The following is a 21,917-nucleotide window of genomic DNA, read 5'->3' on the forward strand; positions in this document are numbered from 1 at the left end:
TGAGAATCAATGGATGCTATTACAAGTCACTGAGTTTTGGGGCAATCTGTTATGCAGAAGTTTTATGGCAGTAACTCACCAATAGAATATCTAAGCAGTGACGTGAAGTAAGGAGTTGAATATGAGTCTGAAGTTCAGAAGAGGTCTGGTCTGGAGATAGAAATTTAGAAGTTAGTGGCGTATTGATGGTATTTAAAACCGCAGGAAGAAATGAGATCACCATGGAAGTGAATGTAATAGAGAAGGTAACCACAGATTGCATTACTGCTTCATTACAAGATTCTAGAAAAGGAGCAACAAGCAGAGAAAGCTTTAAAGGAACAACCAGGGAAGCAGAAGGAAAATAAGTTGCTGTAAAACGATGTGAAGGAGGCAGATGTGATAAAAGGTCAAAGATGACTACTAACAATTGGTCATTGTATTTGATAACCTGGGGGCTGTTGTTGACCTTGATCCATGTAGATCACAGGTATGGTGGAGGTAGAAGCCTGGTAAGAGTGAGTTAATAAAGAGTAATTGGAGATAGTGAGCAACATAATTTTCTGGGGGAACTTTGTGGATAGAGTAAAGAAATGAAATTAAATTGTGGCCCATCACAAAGGGAATGGTAAACCAAGGTGAAGGTGTTGGGTTTTATTCTGAGTGAGGTGGGAGGTAGTTGAAGTGTTTAAATAGTGATCACTGTCTTTTAAATATTGCTCTGGCTGCTGCATAGGGAAGGATGTGGGGAGAGCAGTGAAGAGGCTATTTCTGTTTCCTAAAAGAGATTGTGTTGGCTTCCACTAGAGTTGTACCACTGGAGATGTAGAAATTCATGCATAAATTTTATGAAGAGGTAATGCTGTTAGAAAGACACTATGGCATATTTAGCTTAAAGACTTTTAAAAAGTTTTTGTGATTGAATGAAAATCACAAATGCACATGAGAATTACTTCTTAAAATTTCTTTCTAGCTGTACTTTATGTGAATAGTGCCTACTCGAAGCAGTATGTTATGTTGGTTAATATATTAAAATTTACATTCTGCCATTTTTCAAAATGATAATTTCTGTTGTCAGTGGAAAAATGCATATGATCATTGTTCTCTCCTTCAAATTTCATTCCACTCCGAACCATTCCAGTGACACTGGCCTATTTTGCTGGTAACATTAGAGACAATTTCTGGTATAATCTCCTTGTGTGAGTTTGTGTGCAAAATAACTTTTTTTTTTAATTGAAAAAGTTTCATGATCTTCATGTGGGAAGAGGGTTAAGCAACAATGAAACAGAATTTTACTTCTTTAGATCTTGGAGTTATATGTTTACTAGAGAATTGCTCCTATAGAAGTGGTGAATAAAGTATTTTGCCAACTATGCTTTCAGTAAAGGCTCAAATGATTGTCTGTGATCTGTTTTGCTCTTACACCACGTCCAGAGGTTCCCATGGGAACCACCCCCAATTCGTGGGAAGAGTCAAATTTAACAAACAATACAGAAAAGCCACTTAATCATCCTCTGTGTGATCCATGAAAGAGCCAGAAATACAGAGGAAATTAAATCACTAGAATCTCTATCTGTATGAGACTGTCCAGAGAAAAAAGTCCTGCTCATGGTAAATAGATTTGATAGATGGTGGGAAAAAACAAACAAACACAAGAACAAAAAAATCCTCAGTGTCCCAAATCTGACAATAACAAAACATCTTCCATCATCCTCCTCTTTCTTGGTTCAAGTACCTTCTCAAAATTTAAGTATTTTGGTGTCTTACTCTTTGGCATCTTGCCATTTTTACTTAACTGTTTTTGCCCTGAAAGACTTGTTTCCAGAAAAAGCTTGGGATTGTAATGCAGTGAGCCTTATACATAATCTTCTCATTAATGTTTAGAAAGCTGATTTTAAACCTGAATTCCCTATCTCTCTCTTTCTCATTCCCAGTGCTTACCTGCCTGCATTAAGTAATTTCCATATAGCAATGCAGATTTGCCTCAGATACCGGACTCATCAGCTTCTGAAGGTGGAGGCTGTGTGCCTTTTATGGGGCAGCAGGGCACCTGGTGCCATAGGATATGCAAACACAGATTATCTGTACCTGGGAGGTAACTTTTGTGAGTCGGGGTCTCCAAGGATCAGCTACTCAGAAGAGTGGTGATAAGAGTGGTGATCTCTATATTACAGGACACAGCTTCTTTTTCTTTTCACTGACTTAACTGGAAACTTTTAAAAAATAAATTTGCTTCTACGAGGTTGCTAAAGGCTATTGAGTCCTGAAGATGGTCATCTGGAAGTGTCTTGGAGACCATGTAGTACAATACTGCACTCGATCTTCACCTGACCTTCCTCTCTAGGTTCATCTTCTCACTTTCCCCCTTGTTCTCTACTGGGAAACCACATTGGCAAGTGTCCTTGTGCTTGTGGCTTATTTTTCCTGAAATGCCCCTCAGTAATCCCCATTCATCTTTAAGGTTTTAGTTTCAGCCACTCCTCAGAAAGCACTTCTTTGGCCCTTCAGTCTACATTAGGTTTCCCTGTGTAGTTTCCTCACTGCATCTTGACTTTCCATTAAAATATTTAACCTAGTTCATAACTCTGTTTTACAGATGAGATCCTACAAAAGGCAGGGGGAGTGTTACACTTGGGTTTGCTTTTTCTCTTTCTCAGTGACAGGTGTTCCAAAATCACTCCCCTCAAAAGCATATATGTGAATTTCTCCATGAGGGCAAGCCAGTATCATGGCTGCCCCAGAAAGGGTACAATTGAGCCTAAAAGCAAAATACTTGGTATCTTTGAGAGAAAACATGGATTTTTTTTAACGTTTAAAATTTTTATTTGGTTTTAATTAATTTAAATTTTTTATTACGTTCAGGTAGCCAATGTATAGTACCAAAAACATGGAATTTCAAAGAGGTGATAGATGCTAGAGCCATTCCTTCCCAGTGCTTCCATGAACAACTGGGGTCTTGGGAAGTGGTTGTTTTTGGGAATTTAAAGAAACGGAGCCATGAAAAACTTGGAAGCTCAAGTACTGACCATCTTGGATGAGCTAAGCATTCAAAAAGTGAAATTGTCTTCCATATATCATATGGGACACGTACAAGGATCTATAAAAGCCATCACAGCAGTGGCTTAACCTACTGGGCAGCATCCTTAAACAGTGCCACCATGTGGCCGTAGTAAGCAGTGGCAGCGATCGGATATCTTCTCCCTGGTGTGGATGTACTAGGACTTCCTGGCTATATTATGCATGCTAGACATGAAGAAAGAAATGGAAAGAGTAAGAAATACATCTGTATATGAAAGCTGATTTAGAGACTAATTTGTTTCCATTGGACTGTAAGATTCATTGTATATTCTCAGTAAATGTTTTATGGAGGATATGGAGGCTAAGAGAAGTCAAGTACCTTATTATGGGATCACAGCCTTAAGTGGTGGTAGAGTTAGGATGAGAATATGTGAATCTTCTGGCCCCAGGTTTGGTAGTTCTGTGGTTGAATGACATCATGAGGAAGGCTGGACAAATTGCTGTGATGTGTATTAAGAGGTCACGGTCCATTCCCTCCTTTGGAAAGCGTGCCATGGATATTCCTGCCTATTTTGGAATAGGTAAATGTGTGTCTGTGGGGTGCTCGTTCTCTCGATCATTTTTGGGGTCATTCAGATCTCTCTTGGCATGTCTGTACCTTTTCTTTCTGCTTGCCTCCTTGAGGCATTTTTCTTCCATCACTTTCTTAAGTAGATTTCTACAGAAAGAGAAGTTTTGCTTTCTGATCTGAAATTACTGTCTTACACAGTAAATGGAAGAAAATATTTTAAAAGTGAGATAAGTGAAATAAGCACATATTGATATAGTAAAATATAGATTATGTAAGGCCAGGTGGATAATAAAAGAAAGAATGGGGTAGGAATAATAATGGCTTCTTAAGAAGGTTTTAAGATAGGAGATGTAAAGATATAGAAGGAAGATGTGCACCCCAGAGAGAAGTGAGACAGGTGGGGAAGAAAAAGTTATGTGTGTTTATTGGGGTTGAGAAACTCACTGGGATCAGTCAGAACTAGCTGAGGAAAGGATGGCTTGGGAAGGTATTCCTGGAGCCAGTGGAACAGCCCTAAGCTGCCAAAGGATGGGTGCATGAAGATCATTAGAGGAGCTTATAAAAATGTAGACTTTATAGGTGCAGCTGATTGGCAAGGAATCTTTGTAGGTTTTGCATATATAAACTGGGGATTACTTCTACAAAGTAACATGAGAAAACCCTGGCATAATTTCTGGCTTCAAAATCTGACTTTATTGCTTACTACCTTGGTGATTTTGGATAAGCTTTTTAAGATCTAAGACTTATGTATAAAAATTGGTTTTTCTGATGATAAAGTGAAATATCCAATGAGATGTCCTAGGGCAGTGCTGGTTCAGAGGAGGTGTCCTATAAATGCTAGTTTTATATTTTAAAATATAGTCAATCCAGATTGTGGCAACTGATTAAGCTATAGCTTTGAATGGATGTTTTCAGTTTAATTATTTAGTTTCTGACTTACAAACTTTTCCCTTTGGATTTTCTCGGAAATTAATAGTCTTTCATAATTAAGTGTAGAATAAATAATTGTTTCCATTCAAGAGGCATGACTGAATAAGTACACATTTACATAAAATCACTCCCAGAAATCTATGAAAATGAATGAAAAGAACCCCAAATTAGGGAGGATGATTTCATTTATACTGAAATTAGAGTAAGCCTCAACTTCATACCCTAAATTACAAGAACTAGTGTTTGTATTCAATTTAGTAGAAGTTGCCAGAATTTAATTCACATGTTCTTTAATCTTGGGCATGCTGCACTACGTGGGAAATGAAAATTTTTGAAGAGCTTTCTAGCCCTGGTAGATAGGACAGAGTTGTTTTATGTTCCTGAAAATGCAGCTTATAACAAAAAGACCAACAAAGGGGGATGCTGTTTTCCAAAAGTATTAATGTATGAAGTTTAGACATGTTTCCAGAAATCTGCTGTCCTTCATTATTTGTCCATTAATATTTTAGTATATACATTCTCAATGTTTCTTAAAATACATTTCATAAATAATAAAGAAATAAAAGCTTTTATTTAACAGTTTCTTACCATACAAATGTGGTTGTGGTCTAAATAACTGCTAAAAGAATTATGAAGGACAAACTGAGCTTTTGTACCAAAGGCAACCATCAGGAGTGTTTGCTTCTTAGGTGGAAATGGCTGGACAGATTATCCTCATCTTTTCTGTTCCACATATGAAAAGAGCCTGAATTCTTGGTGATGTGAATCATCAATCATACAGGGAAGTGAAAATGTCTGTGCCAGCAGGGACCACAGAGAGCATCAGGTAATCTGAATATGAGCATCAGACTAGTTATGGAATCTATCAGTGGTTGAGTCTGCAGAGGCTGGAAATGCTGCAGAGGAGTTACCTGTGGCTGGGCAGTGCCAGTCCATTCTTGCCATTTGGAAACTTGAGGTCATTGTTCCTAGATGTTCAATTTTTCAAGAGAAGCAAGGTATCTGTTGGGTTTTCTTTGTTTGATTATTTGTTTATGAAGGGGTTCAATCTCCAGATTTAAAAATGTAGGGAATCAGCCTAACATTCTTTTTTTTCTTTTAAAAAGATTTTATTTATTTGAGAGAGAGAGTGCACACACGAGCAGGTGTGGGGCAGAGGGAGAGGGACAAGCAGACTCCCCGCTGACTAGGGAGCCAGATGCAGGGCTCCTTCCCAGGACCCTGGGATCTTGACCTGAGCTGAAGGCAGATGCTTAACCAACTGAGGCACCCTGGCACCTCCTAACATTCTTTTTAAAGCATCAGTCAGTGTAGGCAGCACTGTGCGGGCCAGATAGGATATTTCTGTGAGCCAGATTTGGCCCATGGGCTTTCAGTACACAGCCTCTGAGGCCTACTGTATGATGTGGGAATCCTGAGAGGCAGAGGGTAAGATAAGGATGAATTCTCAGATGACAGTCAGCAATCCTGGCATCAAGCCTACAAAATTTCCTGGAGTGCTGACTATCTTAGCACAAGACAAAATCTGTTCAGGAAGATGGTTGTATAAGATTGATGCTCCAGAATTGATACTTTCAGCAAGGATCTTTTCACTAAGACTTTTACACTCTTTTGCTCCTCAGTGTAAATACACTTTCATGAGTTTGAACATTTTTTTTTTGCATTTTTAAAGAAAACATTAATTTTCAGCATATCCTAAGGTTTGCCATATCTATGCCTTAATTCTTTATTTCTTAATATTAAATTAAGAATATTAATATTAAAAATTAATTAAAAATTAAATCTCAAAGCAGAACACAAAACCATTAGGCATACTTTACTGCCTCTTGTCCTGATCTATCTTAGGTTCCTTATGAAGCTTTTCCTATGGTGAGATAAGCCAGTTTTACCTGAGCATTGGGAAATTGCAGAGGTCTCAGAGCAGTAGGAAATGATACAAAAGGCATTAGAAAGTTGGTTTTGAGACTGTCCTCATGAAAGGTATCCAATTTCTCTGCCCTGTGGATTTCATATTAAATGGATTATCTATCTGCCAGGGACTTTCAACCTTCCCCCTTCACCGCCTTTCTCTGAGGACTATTGAAGCATTCTGTTTTGTGATGTGAGCCATTTTTTTGCAGGTGATTTGTAGAATATGAGATCTGTAAGCAGCCATTAAAATACCCTATTTTATTTTTAAAGCAGTGTTTGAATGGATTATGTTTGCCCCACTATGATCTTTTTCTTATCTGAACAATAATAAGGTCAGTTTGACAGATTTTTTTTTTTTTTTTTTTTAACATTTAGTTTAATCCTTTGACAAACCTTTGCCCACATTTATGTTTAACTTTGGACCACCTGTCTTGGCTGATACGTGATTTGCAAATTAGGAAATGCCTATTTCTTTTTCATTGTTATTGAACTTCAAAGCTCACCCAGACTCTTCATGTTTTTTGCTTTGTTTTCCCCTCCATGTTTCTAATTTATTATGCTCATATTGATAAAGTTATTGAAAAATAATGGTCTAGTTAAATGCATAGTTACCTAATTTGTTCATGGAGAAGCTAAAGTATTATGGGAAGGACATGTTACTAAATTGTAATTTAAAATTTTTATCATTGAGGGGTGCTTGGCTGGCTTAGTCAGTAGAACATGCAACTCTTGATCTCGGGGTTGTGAGTTTGAGCCCCACGTGGGTGTAGAGATAACTTAAAAATTAAATCTTTAAAAAAAATGACATTTTCATCATTGACCATCAGTTTCATGGTGTTCCGTCTATGACTGTATAAATATGCATTCTGTTGATTGTTAGAAGCAGAGTGAGAGTCAGTTGTTCCGAAACCATTGTTTTACTGAAAAGGCAGCTGTTAAGCAAGTAGAAGTGGCATCTTGCCCAAGGTCGTATAAATGCTAGTGTTGGAAGCAGGAGATAGCAATACATAGTGGCTAAGAGCTTAGGATATGAAAGCAGACAAAACTGGGTTTGTGCCCTGGTTGGCTGACCAAATATTAATTATCTTGCTATGACATCAGGCAAGCCAATAACTTTTCTGAGCCCCAATTTCAACAATTCTGAAATGGAGATAACAATAGTATTCACTTCAGAGGGTTGTGAAGAGGAGTAAGGGATAGAATCCATGCCAGCCGCATGACAGAGTGTCTAGCCCATAGCAAATCCTCATTGAGTTGTTATAATTGTCACCATTGTACTCAATATTCTGACCAACAGCCCAGGTTGATTTTATCACCCATTTCTAACAATGCTTCCAGACTCAATAAGGGCTTTCTTGAGGCCTTTCGAACACCCTCAACAGAAGCTTGATGTGTTTTATCATTTGTTGAGGGTGTCTTATGTGGTTCAGCAGTTTGTATGGGTATATACTATTAAGTTTGCATCTCCCCCACCCTGATTTCCATTTTTCCCATTTAATTAATAAATTCAGCAAGTATGTACTGAGCACCTTCCTTCTGTGCACACAGTTCTGTGTTAATTCCTGAGCATATATTGTGAACAATAGGGCACAACAGCTATTCTCATAGAGCTTATGTTCTGGGGTGGGAATAGATTATAAACAATTATATTTCTGTTTATTTATGGTTGTGGTAAATAATAAAAATGAGTATCGAGTACTATGAGTGAGTAAAAGAGGGGATCAACATGAAGGCCTGTAGAGTCAATAGGTCTTAGGTAGGCATTTGGGCAGAAAGGTTTGTGTTTTGAAGAGATGGTACAGATGTGCAGGGAGAGAAAAACATTGTAATTCTAGGAATGGATAGAAATTCACTGTAGCTGAAGCAAGGAGATGCTAGATGTTGAAACCAGAAAGGAGGGGGCCTAGACTATGAATTTTTAGGGTGCATTAAGTTAATTTGTTAGGAGCGAATGGAAGGTTATTGGAAGATTATAAGCATAAAATGTCATGACCAGATATTTTTAAAAGACCATTTTGGCAGTCATGAAGCATGGGTTGAGGGAAGAAGATGAGAAACAGAGAGCTTTGGGATAGAGGGTGGCTTGTAAGAGGTGGGGAGAGTGGGGGTGGGAAGAAATTTAAGAGATACACAGAAGGTACAGTAAAGGACCCAGGTCTGTGATTGGCGTGTTGGCAGAGGTGGGAAGAGGCACCGAGAATGACTCCACTTCAGCCTTGAGCTTCAGATATTATGAATATTGATATATCAGAATTTTTCCAGATGCAGCCAAACCACAAAAGAGTTCTGGGTTGTGGCACAAGATTGATCAAAATGATGGACTGCGCTATGGAGAGTGTGTAGGAAAAATGCCCTTCTGTTGTGTTTCTCCTCTAGTCTCAAACTACTACCACACTCCAAACACTTCTGACACCAGATATGTGGGGCTTTTTCCCATGCCAGGGAATTCTCTGTGACACCAGTGGAATGTCCTCCAATTCAATGTCCTACAACCAGAATCAGCCCAGACCCCATAGGTTAAGGGCTCAGTCCTGTAAGACTGCCCCCTGAATCAGACACCAAATGCAAGGAGTAGATCCCCAGATTGCCTACGACTTCTGTCCAGTTTGGTGTAATTCACAGGTCCCCGCCGCCCTTGGATTTGGTCATTTGCTGGAGTAGCTGACAGAACTCAGGGACATACTTATTTATGTTTACCTATTTGTTATATAGTAAAGGATATGATAAAGGTATAGATGATCAGCTAGTTGAGAAAGAACATAGGTCAGAGTTTGGAAGGGTCCTGCGTGCAGGAGCCTCTTTCCCCGTGGCATTGAGGTGTGCCACCCTCCCAGCATTGGGATGTGTTCACTGACCTGGAAGTGCTCCAAAACCCTGTACTTTTGGATTTTGTATGGAGGCTTCATCATGTAGACATGCTCAATCATTCACTTAATCTCCAGGCCCTCTTCCCTTTCCTGATGATAGGGGTTGGGGCTAAAAGCTCCCAGTTTCTAATCATGGCTTGGTCTTTCTGGTGACCAGCCCCCATTCAGGAGCTGTTCATTAGACTAAAAAGAAATGCCTCATTATTAAAAAAAAAAAAAAAAAAAAAAAAAAGACACTCCTATAACCTAGGAAATTCCAAGGGATTTACGACCTCTCTATCAGGAACCAGGGTGAAAGACCAAACGTTAGAACAAAAGATGCTCCTAGTACTCTTATCACTTAGGAAATTACAAAGGTTTTGGCAGGTCTGTGCTAGAAACCATGAATGAAGACCAAATATATATTTCTTATTATAAATCACAATCTCACAGAGAGGGAAGTAGAAAGAACACTCTTAAGTCATGATTATAGTAGAAGACATTTCTATTTCAAATAGAAGTAAGTATAAGACCATAGATATAAAGAGTTAATTTACTAAAGTTGTGAATTATGAGATTTGCGTGTATCTTAATCAGAATTGAGGTATTTTTTTTTTCTTATTGTTTTGGTGGATTTAGTGTTCTTCATTGACAGTAATTCCAGAAACTACTTGGGTCAACTAAATTAATCACTTTTTAATAAAAGCCTAGAATACTCTGTCTCAGTTTCAGTTCTGTGGTATAAATTGATTGATTAGAAATTTACATCTGAAACTAAGCTAAAACCATGGCTGCTTCTACATAAAATATTGATCTTGCATCTTTTACCAGTGTCTCAAATGTTTTATTTTTTGTTTAGTTTTATTCTTTTTCAGTGAGAACCCAAGTTTCAGACTAAATATAGTGTAGGTGTGAATGAGGGCAAAATAAAATACCACATAATTTAGTGTAGTTTTCTTATATGTATTTTATCCATTTCAGCATATTATAATTTGAACTTGATTTTCACTTGTATTATTCATTTTTATTTACTTCCTTGAGATTCCTATCTGATCAAGAATTATTTTGTGTTCAGAATTCTGTTCATTGTATTGAAAAATATTCATTTTTAGTGTTAGATATTGTATACATATATGTATATTTGCATTTAAAAAAATTTAAAATCCTTTCATTGTGAAATATTCGGGCATAAGACCATGATGTCACTTTAATCAGGTTTTTTGTTTTGTTTTGCTTTGTTTTGGACTTTCTTTTCTTTCCTCAACTTTCCACCACATAATGTAGTACGGAAAATTGTGCCCTACAACTGGGAAATCATTAAAGGTCCCTATATAGTTGAAATTTTGAAGCATGTTAAATCTACCAGCATGCAAAAAAGAGGTGTGAGTTAGCTGTTGTGACCTGTTTATTGGCTCCACAGTATTTGCCAAACTTAGGGAATGGAGAAAGAGTCTCTTGCTACCTACTGGCCATGTGACCTGTCACAGTTCATACCACAATTGTTTTGAGAAAGTTTAAAGCTTTATATAGGAGAGGACGAAAATGATATACCAATTGAAGTTTCCAGTCAGACACAGACAGAAGAGACTATTGCATTTATCAAACAAAAGCAACCATTAAAAAAAAATAGGAAACATTAAAAATTAAGCAAAAATAAAAAGGAGATTGGTAGGGAAAAAAAATCATCTACCTTAGTAGAAACGATAAATATCAGAAAGGATATTATTGGAAACCAAATTAATTAAGGGAAGGAGGCAAAATGAGCATAAATGCAAGTAAAAAGTTTATAAAGGAGATGAAACATGTAAGGTAGGTTCTGGGGCTCATCTCATAGCTAATGGTAGGAGTTTTAGGAATAGAGAACAGATGTGAGGAAGGAGGACAAATTAGTAGATTACCATTTCCCCTAAGTGGAACTAATTCTTAAATCCTTCACATTAAATGAACTCACCACAGCCTGGTGAAGATTAATGAAAATACAAACTTTTAGACATATGATGGTGAAAATTTTGAATTCCAAGGATGAAAAGAAAATTCATAGAAAAGTTGACACACAAAAAATAGGTTACTTAAAAGAAATGAGAATTTGTTACCTAATTTCTCATCTGTAACACAAAATGCTGGAGGACAGTGCAACATAACTCTGAGTTAAAAGAGTTACAGCCCTGGTATTCTTTAATCAGACGCTATTTGCTCATGTAGGAAGGGAACGTACATTTTGATAAATAAAAGGACTCAAAGTATTCTACAAATGAATTGTGCCTGAAGGAGGAGCCGAGAGAGGGGGAGGACAAAGAGAAAGAGAAAAAGGAAAAAAGAGGGGAGGGGAAATGTAATGAAGTACCATACCCAAACTAAAAATATCAGAATATGTCATGAATGAGCAGGACGTGATATAATGGTCACAAATGCTGCCCTGGGCTTTTGCATTAAAATCACCTAATCAGACTTTAATGCTTTCTTAGAGTCCGCAGTTAGGGATGAAATATATAAACCTGAGATAAAGCCCAGCAGTCTATTTTTTTAAATAAGTTCCCCAAATGATTTAACACCCAGCCAAATTTGGTAACCTGTGACTAATGAGTTCAGTAACTTACATAACTAAGTTGTTGTTGATAATGTAGTCATGGAATGTTAATGTGATGTTTTAGACAAGATATCTAACTAGAAAGAATACAATGTGGATAATTTTTTTTTCTAAAACTAAAATCCTACCTTATTTCGGAAGTAGACAGTGTATCAATTAGAGTGAGAAGGGGAGTGTAGCGTGAAGGGATCACTGAAGAAATAGAAGCCTGTAAATGCCAGTGTTGTTCTTGAAGGAGAACTCTCAGAGACAGTTTAATTATTGAGCACTGATATGTTGTATATACTTATGTATTTTAAGATAACTAAGTATAGTATAGATAAGCTGAAGAGATCCATATGGCTAGAGAATGGAAAATAATAAACAAGGAGGAAAATAAATCTTTGACAATATAGTAAAAATTTTGTGGAAAGGAACAAGAAAATATAAACACAAAAACTAATATAAAGTTATAGAATATATGCAAATTATTCTCAAGATGCTAAATTAAATCTTAATTCCAAAACATATTGTTACATTAGGTGAAAAACATAACCTAGTTACATGCTGTTTAAAAGACACGTTTAAAGAAAATGGCACCAAAATAATCAGATTATTCAGAATTATAGTACTAGCACTTAGCATGGTTGAGCATGTGGTCCAAAAATGGTTGTCAACTCATGGAATGAATGGATGTGCAAAGATATAAGAGCCTCTGTCACCATCACCACCAGAAAAAAGAAAAAGAAAAAAATCAGGGTTATTATACCAATTACTTCAAAGTAATCGTTAGTTGGCACACACGAATATTTTAAATTCAACCATTAAACAAGATATAGTAGCATTAAACCTTTAAGCACTGAAAAACATGCATTAAAGTATGATGAATATGAAACTTAAAAATCCATGGAAAAATTAACACAAGTGCTACCAGTCTGGGAAATATTAACACATCTCCTAGAATTGTACTAAAGAAATTCAAAATAAATAATGTAATGTTTTCTACAATTTTAAGTTCATACCTCTTCTTTGAAAACATAAACTTCTACCTTTTCTAATATCATTCCGATTTTAAAATAAAACTGATTTGGTGACTAAAAATAAACTAAAGCAGGCACACCTGGGTGGCTTAGTTGGTTTAGCGTCTGGACCCTTCAGGTCATGATCTCTTGGGTCCTGGGACTGAGCCCAGTGCAGGGCTCCTCGCTCAGCAGGGAGTCTGCTTGAAGATTTTCTCCTTTTACCCTTCCCTCTGCTGGCGCATGCTTTTTCTCTCTCTCTCTCTCAAATAAATAAATAAATCTTAAAAAAGACAAAAAACAAAAAACTAAAGCATTACAATAAAACACTTCTTTGTTCACACATCTCTCTTCATCCATTTGTTATGACATTTTGGGTTATTGTAGTATGTGCTATTTCCGTTTTCTCATTTGAGGATCCCTGATTTGAATAAAAGGTATAACATTATACACTACAAACAGCCTTTACATTCTTTAAAAAGTATTAGTGGAATGTTTGTGAAAATCGGTCATATAATAGATCTAAAGGAAGTTTCACATTTAGAAATTTAAAAACCTGAGGAATATTCTCTAATTAGCAATAGAAATGTAAGTTATCAAGTAGAAAAAGCAGAATTACTTGGAAATTAAAAGAAAAAAGACAACTTCTGAATGGCTCTTGGGTTAAAGAGGAAATCCTGACAAAATTTTTACTATCTTAAAAAAATGGCCAAAAATAGAGAAAATACTAAGTAATCTAACATGTGGTCAGCTGTTTATACATAGATTTTTTTAATGAACATTATTGTATTTTTTTAAATATTAAGGATTGAAATTAAGTAAACAAAATATTTAACTTATGAATTAGAAAACAAACATTACAAAATAGGAGAAATTAGTAAAAAGTAATTAGTATGTAAAAAGCAAAAATTAGTGACTTGTTTGCCTACAAATTATAGAGAATTAAAAATAGCCCATGTTTTGAAAAGACTGGTAAAATCAACAACAAAACTTTGTCATGTCTGATTGAGAAAAATGAGAAGTCCACAAATATGTAAATTAAAATATAAAATGGATAGGACCTGAGCTATATAATACATTTTCAAAATCATCAGTGATTTTATGGATGTTTACATGCAGACAGAATGGGCAGTTTTCTTCGAAAGAACTGTACCAATTAAATGAATTACCTGGGGGAAAAAATGAAAAATGTCATCTTAGATTTACTTGCAGTTCCACAAAAATGCACAGAAACACGTGGCTTTATAGTTAAGTGCAAGAAACAAAACAGATTAAGATAGGGGAGGGGTAAAAAAAAAGAGAGGGAGGCAAACCATAAGAGACTCTTAACTATAAAGAATAAACAGGGTTGATAGAGGGGTGGTAGTCAAGGGGATGGGTTAAATGGGTGATAGTTATTAAGGAGGGCACTTGTGAGGAGCACTGGGTATTATATGTAAGTGATGAAGCACTAAATTCTACTCTGGAGACCGATATTACACTATATGTTAACTAACTAGAATTTAAATAGAATCTTGAAACAAACAAACAGCTCAGGAAACAAATCATCACTAAGTGATTTTAAATGTTTCAGAATTTTTAAACTAACTGAAAACACGTTTCTATCTCATTTAAAGTTTATGTTTTGAGAGTCTAACATAAATACATTATTTAATTTGAGAAAGGCTGTATGAGGTAACAACAAAGTAGGCCATTTGCCTTATGATTGCTGATGTAAATATTAATGCCTCAAAGTTACCATTACATTAAAAGAATGATATAAATTTACCAAATGCATTTATCCTAAAAATGTCTGAAGATTTCAGTATTCAGAGGTATGTTAATGTAATTCATTACAATCCATTAAAAGATAAATAATAAGTTCCATGGTATTATTTTGATAAAGGTTAAAAGACTTTTGATAAGATTATATAGGCACTCCCAAATAAAGCTCTTAGTAAACTAGAAAAAATAAAATAAAATATGTTAGCAAGATTCCATTTGAGGATACTTATGAAGAATAGTAGTAAACGTGGCAATTTATTGTAAACACTAAAAGCATTCCTGTTCAAAATCAAAAAGAGGACAGAAATGCCTTTTATCAATGCTTAGTCAATAATTCTGTGAAGATTGTAGAAAGTCAAATGGAAACAACATTTAGAATAAATAATGGGAAAGGATATATTACTATTTTCAGATTATATTTGTGTTATACAACAGAAGTTTTACAATTACTTAAAAATTTTAAGAACTGATGAGTTTAATAATATAGTTAGATAAGAGATAAAACCAGTAGCTTATAACAATCAGAAATGTGAAGGAAATACTATTATATTCATAGGAAAACAAATAGAAATAGAAATAAAATTAACAGGAAATGTTCAAGACCTACATGAAGAAAAGTATTACCATTTATTAAATAACATAAAATAAATGCTTAACAAAGCACAGCATCCTCTTAAAATCGAATGACTATCCTTTCAAGGATGTCAGTTGTGTACAAATTAATATGTAAATTTATTGAAGTTCAAACAAAAATCTCAACGGTTTATTTATTTTTGTACTTCGATTTAGGGTAGGCAAAACTTAAACAATGAATCAAAATTTGATCTGGAGGAAAAATGGCTAGGAAAGTATAAGGTATTTATAAATAGAACATGGTAGAAGAGGGATGTGGAGGACTTTATTAGATGTAAAAGTGAATTAAAAATGCCAAATAGTTAAAAAAAACTGTATAGTAAAAATTTGTGCACATATAGATTAATAGAAACAATAAATTATAGTTAGAAATTTAAGAGTTTATTAAATATGTCAAATAAAATATATAGTAGTATGGATTAATAACACACACTACAAAAAGCCCATTTGTTTACTGGATCAAGACTCCAAACAAAAAATTTACGTTAGCCTGAAATTTAAATATAAAAAAAATCACACACTACTAGATGAAAATATAAAATATTTTTAACTTTTGGGGAGGTACCACCTTAGCATGATCCAAATCTAAGAACTATAAAAGCAGGAAAAGATAAGTTAGGTTTTCTTAAAAACTTGAATTCTATAAGGTAGACATTCCCCAGAAACACAAAATATAGGTACTAGCTATTTATTGTTGTATTTTTTTATTACATCTGAAAATTAGGCACCTCAGTGTCCACCATGAAATAAGTAGTAATAGTACATTCTTACTAAAGATTGTTTAGACAATTTTAACTAATGATGAGGTGTATCTATATGATTGACTTAAAAAGTGTTCATTACATTTTTGCAAGGAAAAAACAGTTATAAAATAGGAGGTAATTTGTGATCTCATTTTTGTAATCCTGTGTCTATTGTGTATAGGAAAAAAAGATGCAAAAATAAATACCAGACTCTCAAGAATGAAGTAGCAAAAATGACAAGAGTGGAGATTTTTAACTTTAGTTTTATTTGTTTCTAAATTATTGCAATATTTATGGTGAATATTCTCTGTTTTAATAACTGGAAAAAGTAGAACTATTGACATTTTAGTTAAGAAATTCAGTGGGAAATATGGTCTGTTTTCTACCTGTATGTCTGTTAAGCAAAATCCTAAACCAAACTGTGATTCTTGGAGGTGTTCTGAGTGACCCATGCCAAAGCGTTTATAAACATGCTCATCGTTAGTGTCTCTTCAGTTATCTTGATACTCTAGTCTAGACAAGTCATTTTCAAAGTGTTGCCCTTGGATCAACACCATCTGGGAACTTGTAAGAAATGCAGATTCTTAAGCCTCACCCCAGACTTCCTGAATCAGAAACTGCTACGTCCTACCCTCAGAATCTGTGTTTTAACAGGCATTCCAGTTGATTCTGATGGGTACTAATGTTTGAGAACCACTGCTCTAGAGTGCATTCAGGGGAAAGCTTTTTACTAAGTCAAGTTTTATTATAAGTTGATTTATCCTTCTAGAGAGAAACAGAGAATGTATTGACAGTGATTAGAAAATTGATTGCTAGTAGGCCAGTCCATGGGAGCCCTTGAATACATGGCTAAGTAAGTTGGAATTTTTCTTTGTTTCTGGGTTTGCGTGTTTGTTTGTTATCTAGGTGATAGGCAGTTTTAAATGTTTCTGAGTATGGGAAGGATGGACTAGAGATATCCATCGTGACAACTGTTCAGCAGAGTATATAGTGGGTTTCAGGGGACTGACATTGGGGATAGAGGCAAGTTAGGAAGGAGGCTATTGAATAGATCAGGCAAGAAATAATAAAAAGCCTGGATTAGATTACAGGAAATAGAATTGGGGAAGAAGAGGTAAATAAGAGAGATTGTGAATGTGAACAAAGGACTTAGTTACTGATTGCTTATAGAGGGCAAAAGACACAAAGTGAAATTTTAAGCTTATGTGAACAGGTATCATTGGCATTACAGATCTGAATGACTCTCAGTGATCTGTATATTGGTAGATTGTGTTTGTGCTATTATTAGTCATCATGAAAATGATTGGCTCGCTTGAATGTCTAAATTGGGGCTTTCAGTTAATCAGAACAGTGGTTAAAATTCTCAATGATTAGCATTAAGACAAAAGAGAACACAAATACAGTTGAGTACTTTGCCAGACTCATCAAATATGATGGGCTAAGAGCTCCTAATGAGGATGCTGTGATCAACTGAGCAAACAGACCATTTGGCTTGAACAGAAATGTCAACATAGGCATACTCTACTAACTTGCTGATTAGCGATGGTTCTGGCTGTTTGATGGATTTTAGCCAAGACAATGGTGGGAAGCCAGTGCAGAAGAGTCTTCAGGAATCTGAATGATCAATTGTTTTTCATCCCATAAACTAATTTCCTTGTGTAACTTAAACACTCCTTCCTCTAAGTTTCCAGAAGACTTCATTCAGATTTTTATTATAGTGATGGTTTATTCATCTTGAGTAGACCTTTTTTGTGAGATATAGAGCTATAATGGCTATCAAGGGATAGATTGCATGTTTTTGGGAGGTGCACTAGTGTAAACCAAGGTTGGAGGTTTGGATATAGCATGACAAGTAAGTTGTAGGAATGGAGTAAAAAAAAAAAAAAAAAAATTGGAAGTTCAAAGCCCAACTCAGGTACTTACTTCCTGGTTTCTCATTCATTAAATAGAAATAATAATAATAGCTTGTATCATAGGGTTGACATATGAAATTATGCATATGCAACATATAATACAGAATCCACAGAAATAATTTCTTGAAAAGGATAGCTGTTCTTTTATTGTGAAATAAGCTTTGAGAGTCAACTAGAGGTGTGCAGATCTTGAGGGAAAGTGTGCAGATCTTTGCACATCTTGAATACATTTTACCAAAGCTATCAGCTACAAGCTAAGAAAATGTCATAGAGACTGAATTTGTTTGGTGAATAGTAGTGAAAAGGACTAATAAAGGCTACATTCATTAGTTTTTACTTTTAGGGCAGAAGGATGCAGTGACTTGGTTATTCTAGAATATACCATCCTGTCTTTTCTTAATTTCTTCTTCTTCTTCTTCTTTTTTTTTTTAGATTTTATTTATTTATTTGAGAGAGAGTGTGTGAGTGTGCACACGCTGGAGTGGGGGGAGGGACAGAGGGGGAGGGAGGGCAAATCTGGAGCAGACTTCACACCGTGCTCAGAGCTCAACACGGGGTTCCATCCCACCACCACAGGATCATTACCTGAGCCAAAACCAAAAGTCTGAGGATGCTTAACTGACTTAGCCACTCAGGTGCTCCTACCATGATCTCTTTTCTGTGGAAAGGGGACCTACAGTTGATCATTCAGATTGAACAAATGATAGTAAAAGTGTAATAATCCTTGTGGATATAAAAACTAGACCATTTTCCCCTATAAATATGCATATGTCACTTTTTTTAATTTATAAGAATAAAATCTTTACTGGACAGATCATAAAAGGTAACTTCCAGGTTTGCCGTCCTACTTTAGGAAACCTCAGAATGTCATCAATCTCCTAAACTTCTGTTGATGGCTTACATTTTCTCTGTGGCCTTGAATTTTTTCTGTGTGAGATTTCTTATGTAGGCTACAGTAACTTATTTCTAAACATAGAAATCACTAATCCTTCAAGACCCAGTTTACAGTCTTCCTTCTTAGCAAAGTAATTTCCCTTGACTTCAACCAGGAGTGAGGTCTTGAATTCTGTAGCACTTCAGACCACTATTATAACATGAATTTCAAATGGCCTGGTATTGTATATGTTTGTATACAAATCTCTTTTTATCTTACTAGATTGTAAACTCCTTCAGAAAAAGGTGAGAAAATCAATTTAGGGACATGGGGAAGTGCTTGAAGCTGAGGATCCTGAATGCCATACTGAGGATTTAGCTTGAGTAGTGCTTGATACCATATGACTTATCTCACTAACCGTGGATTAATGAATCAGAGATGGCTCCCTGCCCCCACAGGAAGGTGATCTTTAAGAAGTGGCTTGGCAAGAGCTCTGGCTAACAGCTATGCTCAGTACTTCATGGTTCACTGGCCAGTCAGGTTATACAGGGGGAATGAGCAGAGAGTGGACTGGCTGAAGCTGGAAGGCATAAAGAAAAGGCAGTAATCTTAGGGGAAAAAATGAGGGTTGCTGGAGGGGAGGGTGGTAACTGGATGATGGACATTGGGGAGGGTATGTGTTGTAAAGAACACTGGGTGTTACATAAGACTGATGAATCACAGATTATAATAGTACATCATATGTTAATTGAGATTAAATTTAAAAAGTAAACTTAAAAAAAAAAGAGGGCAGTAATCAGATACTGTGGGCAAGCAGACAGCACAGCATAAAATCAAGATAAAGTAGTTACTAGAGGCAGGAGATTACTGGCCCTCTTTACCAACTTGTTTATCTTGACAGTAAACCTCATTAATGAAAGTGACCTGAAAATGTGGCTTATTCCTTATATATGGGAAAAAAAAAAGCCTAACTAATGCAGCGTCATTTTGTAATCTGTGTGATAGTAATGACTCTCTTTTTATGTTGAATTTAAAAATGCCTCCCTGTAGCTTCCTTGTAAAAGTACTTGCCGTACTTCCCAAATTCATGCAAAATATGCATTAACCCTCTCGCCAGTGCAAGGCCTTCTGGGATAGGCAGATCTTTCAGCAAGTTGGCAAATCCTGTTTTTTTTTAAAGGAAACAAGAGTCAGTAAGGACTTTATATGGTTCATCTTTTATCCCTATCCCCAGTAAGGAAAGGTAGAGTATAACTGAAGGATATAAAATTTACTGATTAATGGATTTTGCTAAGTAGAATATACTTACTACTTAGTGGTACCATGATTATTTTGGGTGACATATTTAAGATTCACTTTTGTTGTATCTACTATAATGTATATTAGGAAAATAGAAATAGCATGTCAAATCCATGGTTTCTTAGATTCTCTTGGTTATGGCAAGTGTAAAATAGGTATTTAAATTTAAAATATTAAGTAAATAGTTTTGGTGATGTGCACATATGGTCCACATAATGGAGGATATTTACTAATGACTGTAATTAGTATAAGACTTCTTTAAAGAAAAAGTGTTACAAGATTAGCATGATATGCCACAGGCAAATTGGACCAAGATTATCACCTCTTTTTTTGCTTTCTAAACTTACTAAGATATATAGTTTGGGAGATGTATATTTAAAAGTCAATTTAAATGTAGAATAAAGAAACTACTCCATACTATCACTAATTATGCAAGAAACAAACATCATGGCAAAGTCAGTAACCTGAAATTGGACCCTTCTCTGAATTTCCAGAATGTATTGAGAAATAAATTTTGTATCAAATAGAAGTCAATAGAAAATCAGCAAAGAGTTATCTTTGTAGCTAGCACCCAAGAAACCTGCAGTCACATATAGATGAATGCAAGAATATGAATTAAAAAAATCACTTTCAGGAGTCAGAGGGAATTTTTTTTCATAAACACTGCATATCCATTTCCATGTTGCATGTCAGATAGTTATATAAATACAGATAAAAGCAGAATTGCAGTGGTGAGTAATTCTAGGGTGTATATCCATTAAGGAATCATGAAAAAAGAAAGATTAAAGCAAGAATGGCTAAAACTTTTTTTTCAAAAGAGCTCTTAAGTCAAATGTACAGATGAAAGTGTATAGTTTCATCACCATATCATTTTTTTTTAAGATTTTATTTATTTATTTGACAGAGACAGCCAGTGAGAGAGGGAACACAAGCAGGGGGAGTGGAAGAGGAAGGAGCAGGCTCCTAGCCGAGGAGCCTGATGTGGGGCTCGATCCCAGAATGCCGGGATCATGCCCTGAGTGGAAGGCAGACGCTTAACGACTGCGCCACCCAGGCGCCCCCATCACCATATCATTTTTATTACAGGAAGCAATTCAACATTATCAGTGTGATTTTCACAGACTTTATTGGTTTGGGAAGGTTAACTATTAAATGTTGATAATAACCTTCTGCCTGGTTTCTCCTCTACATCTAGTATCTTTTGTCTTTTTGATCCATCAGGAATACTACTGACACATTTGTCTCCCTAAAGTACCTCTTGGATTGTTTTATTCCTCTGATCACACATCTTCAGTGGCCACTTTATGAATTGTTCCTCACTTCTGAATTCTTCAGTGTTCCTCTGCTCTCTGTTCCAAATCTACTTTTCAGTGGTTTCCCTGTATTCTTGTGTGTGTTTACTTTTATTTTAATATGCTATCAGGGGGCACCTGGGTGGCTCAGTCGTTGAGCGTCTGCCTTCAACTCAGGGCGTGATCCCGGCATTCTGGGATCGAGCTCCGCATCAGGCTCCTCTGCTGGGAGCCTGCTTCTTCCTCTCCCCCCCCCCCCCCCCCCCCCCCGCTTGTGTTCCTTCTCTCGCTGGCTGTCTCTCTTTCTGTCAAATAAATAAATAAAATCTTAAAAAGAAAAGCTCTATCAGGTTCTCCAGAGAAACAGAACCAATAGGATTGTATGGTTGTGTGTTAAGGAATACATATATATATATATATATATATATATGAATTATATATATATATATATAATTATATATATAATTATATATATATATAGGAATAATATATAAATGTATATAAATATATATATATTTATATATATATAGGAATAATATATAAATGTATATAGATATAC

At 35.6% G+C, this 21,917-nt stretch overlaps 1 protein-coding gene across 5 annotated transcripts in view; it reads left to right on the forward strand.

The window, feature by feature from the left end:
- The window catches only part of LOC113256632 (contactin-4), an 877,814-nt gene that overhangs the window by 56,736 nt on the left and 799,161 nt on the right, over positions 1–21,917 (forward strand). The gene's annotated exons all lie outside the window — the stretch shown is intronic.

The sequence above is a fragment of the Ursus arctos genome, unplaced genomic scaffold (genome assembly GCF_023065955.2).
Source record: "Ursus arctos isolate Adak ecotype North America unplaced genomic scaffold, UrsArc2.0 scaffold_14, whole genome shotgun sequence".
Classification (NCBI taxonomy): Eukaryota; Metazoa; Chordata; class Mammalia; order Carnivora; family Ursidae; genus Ursus; species Ursus arctos.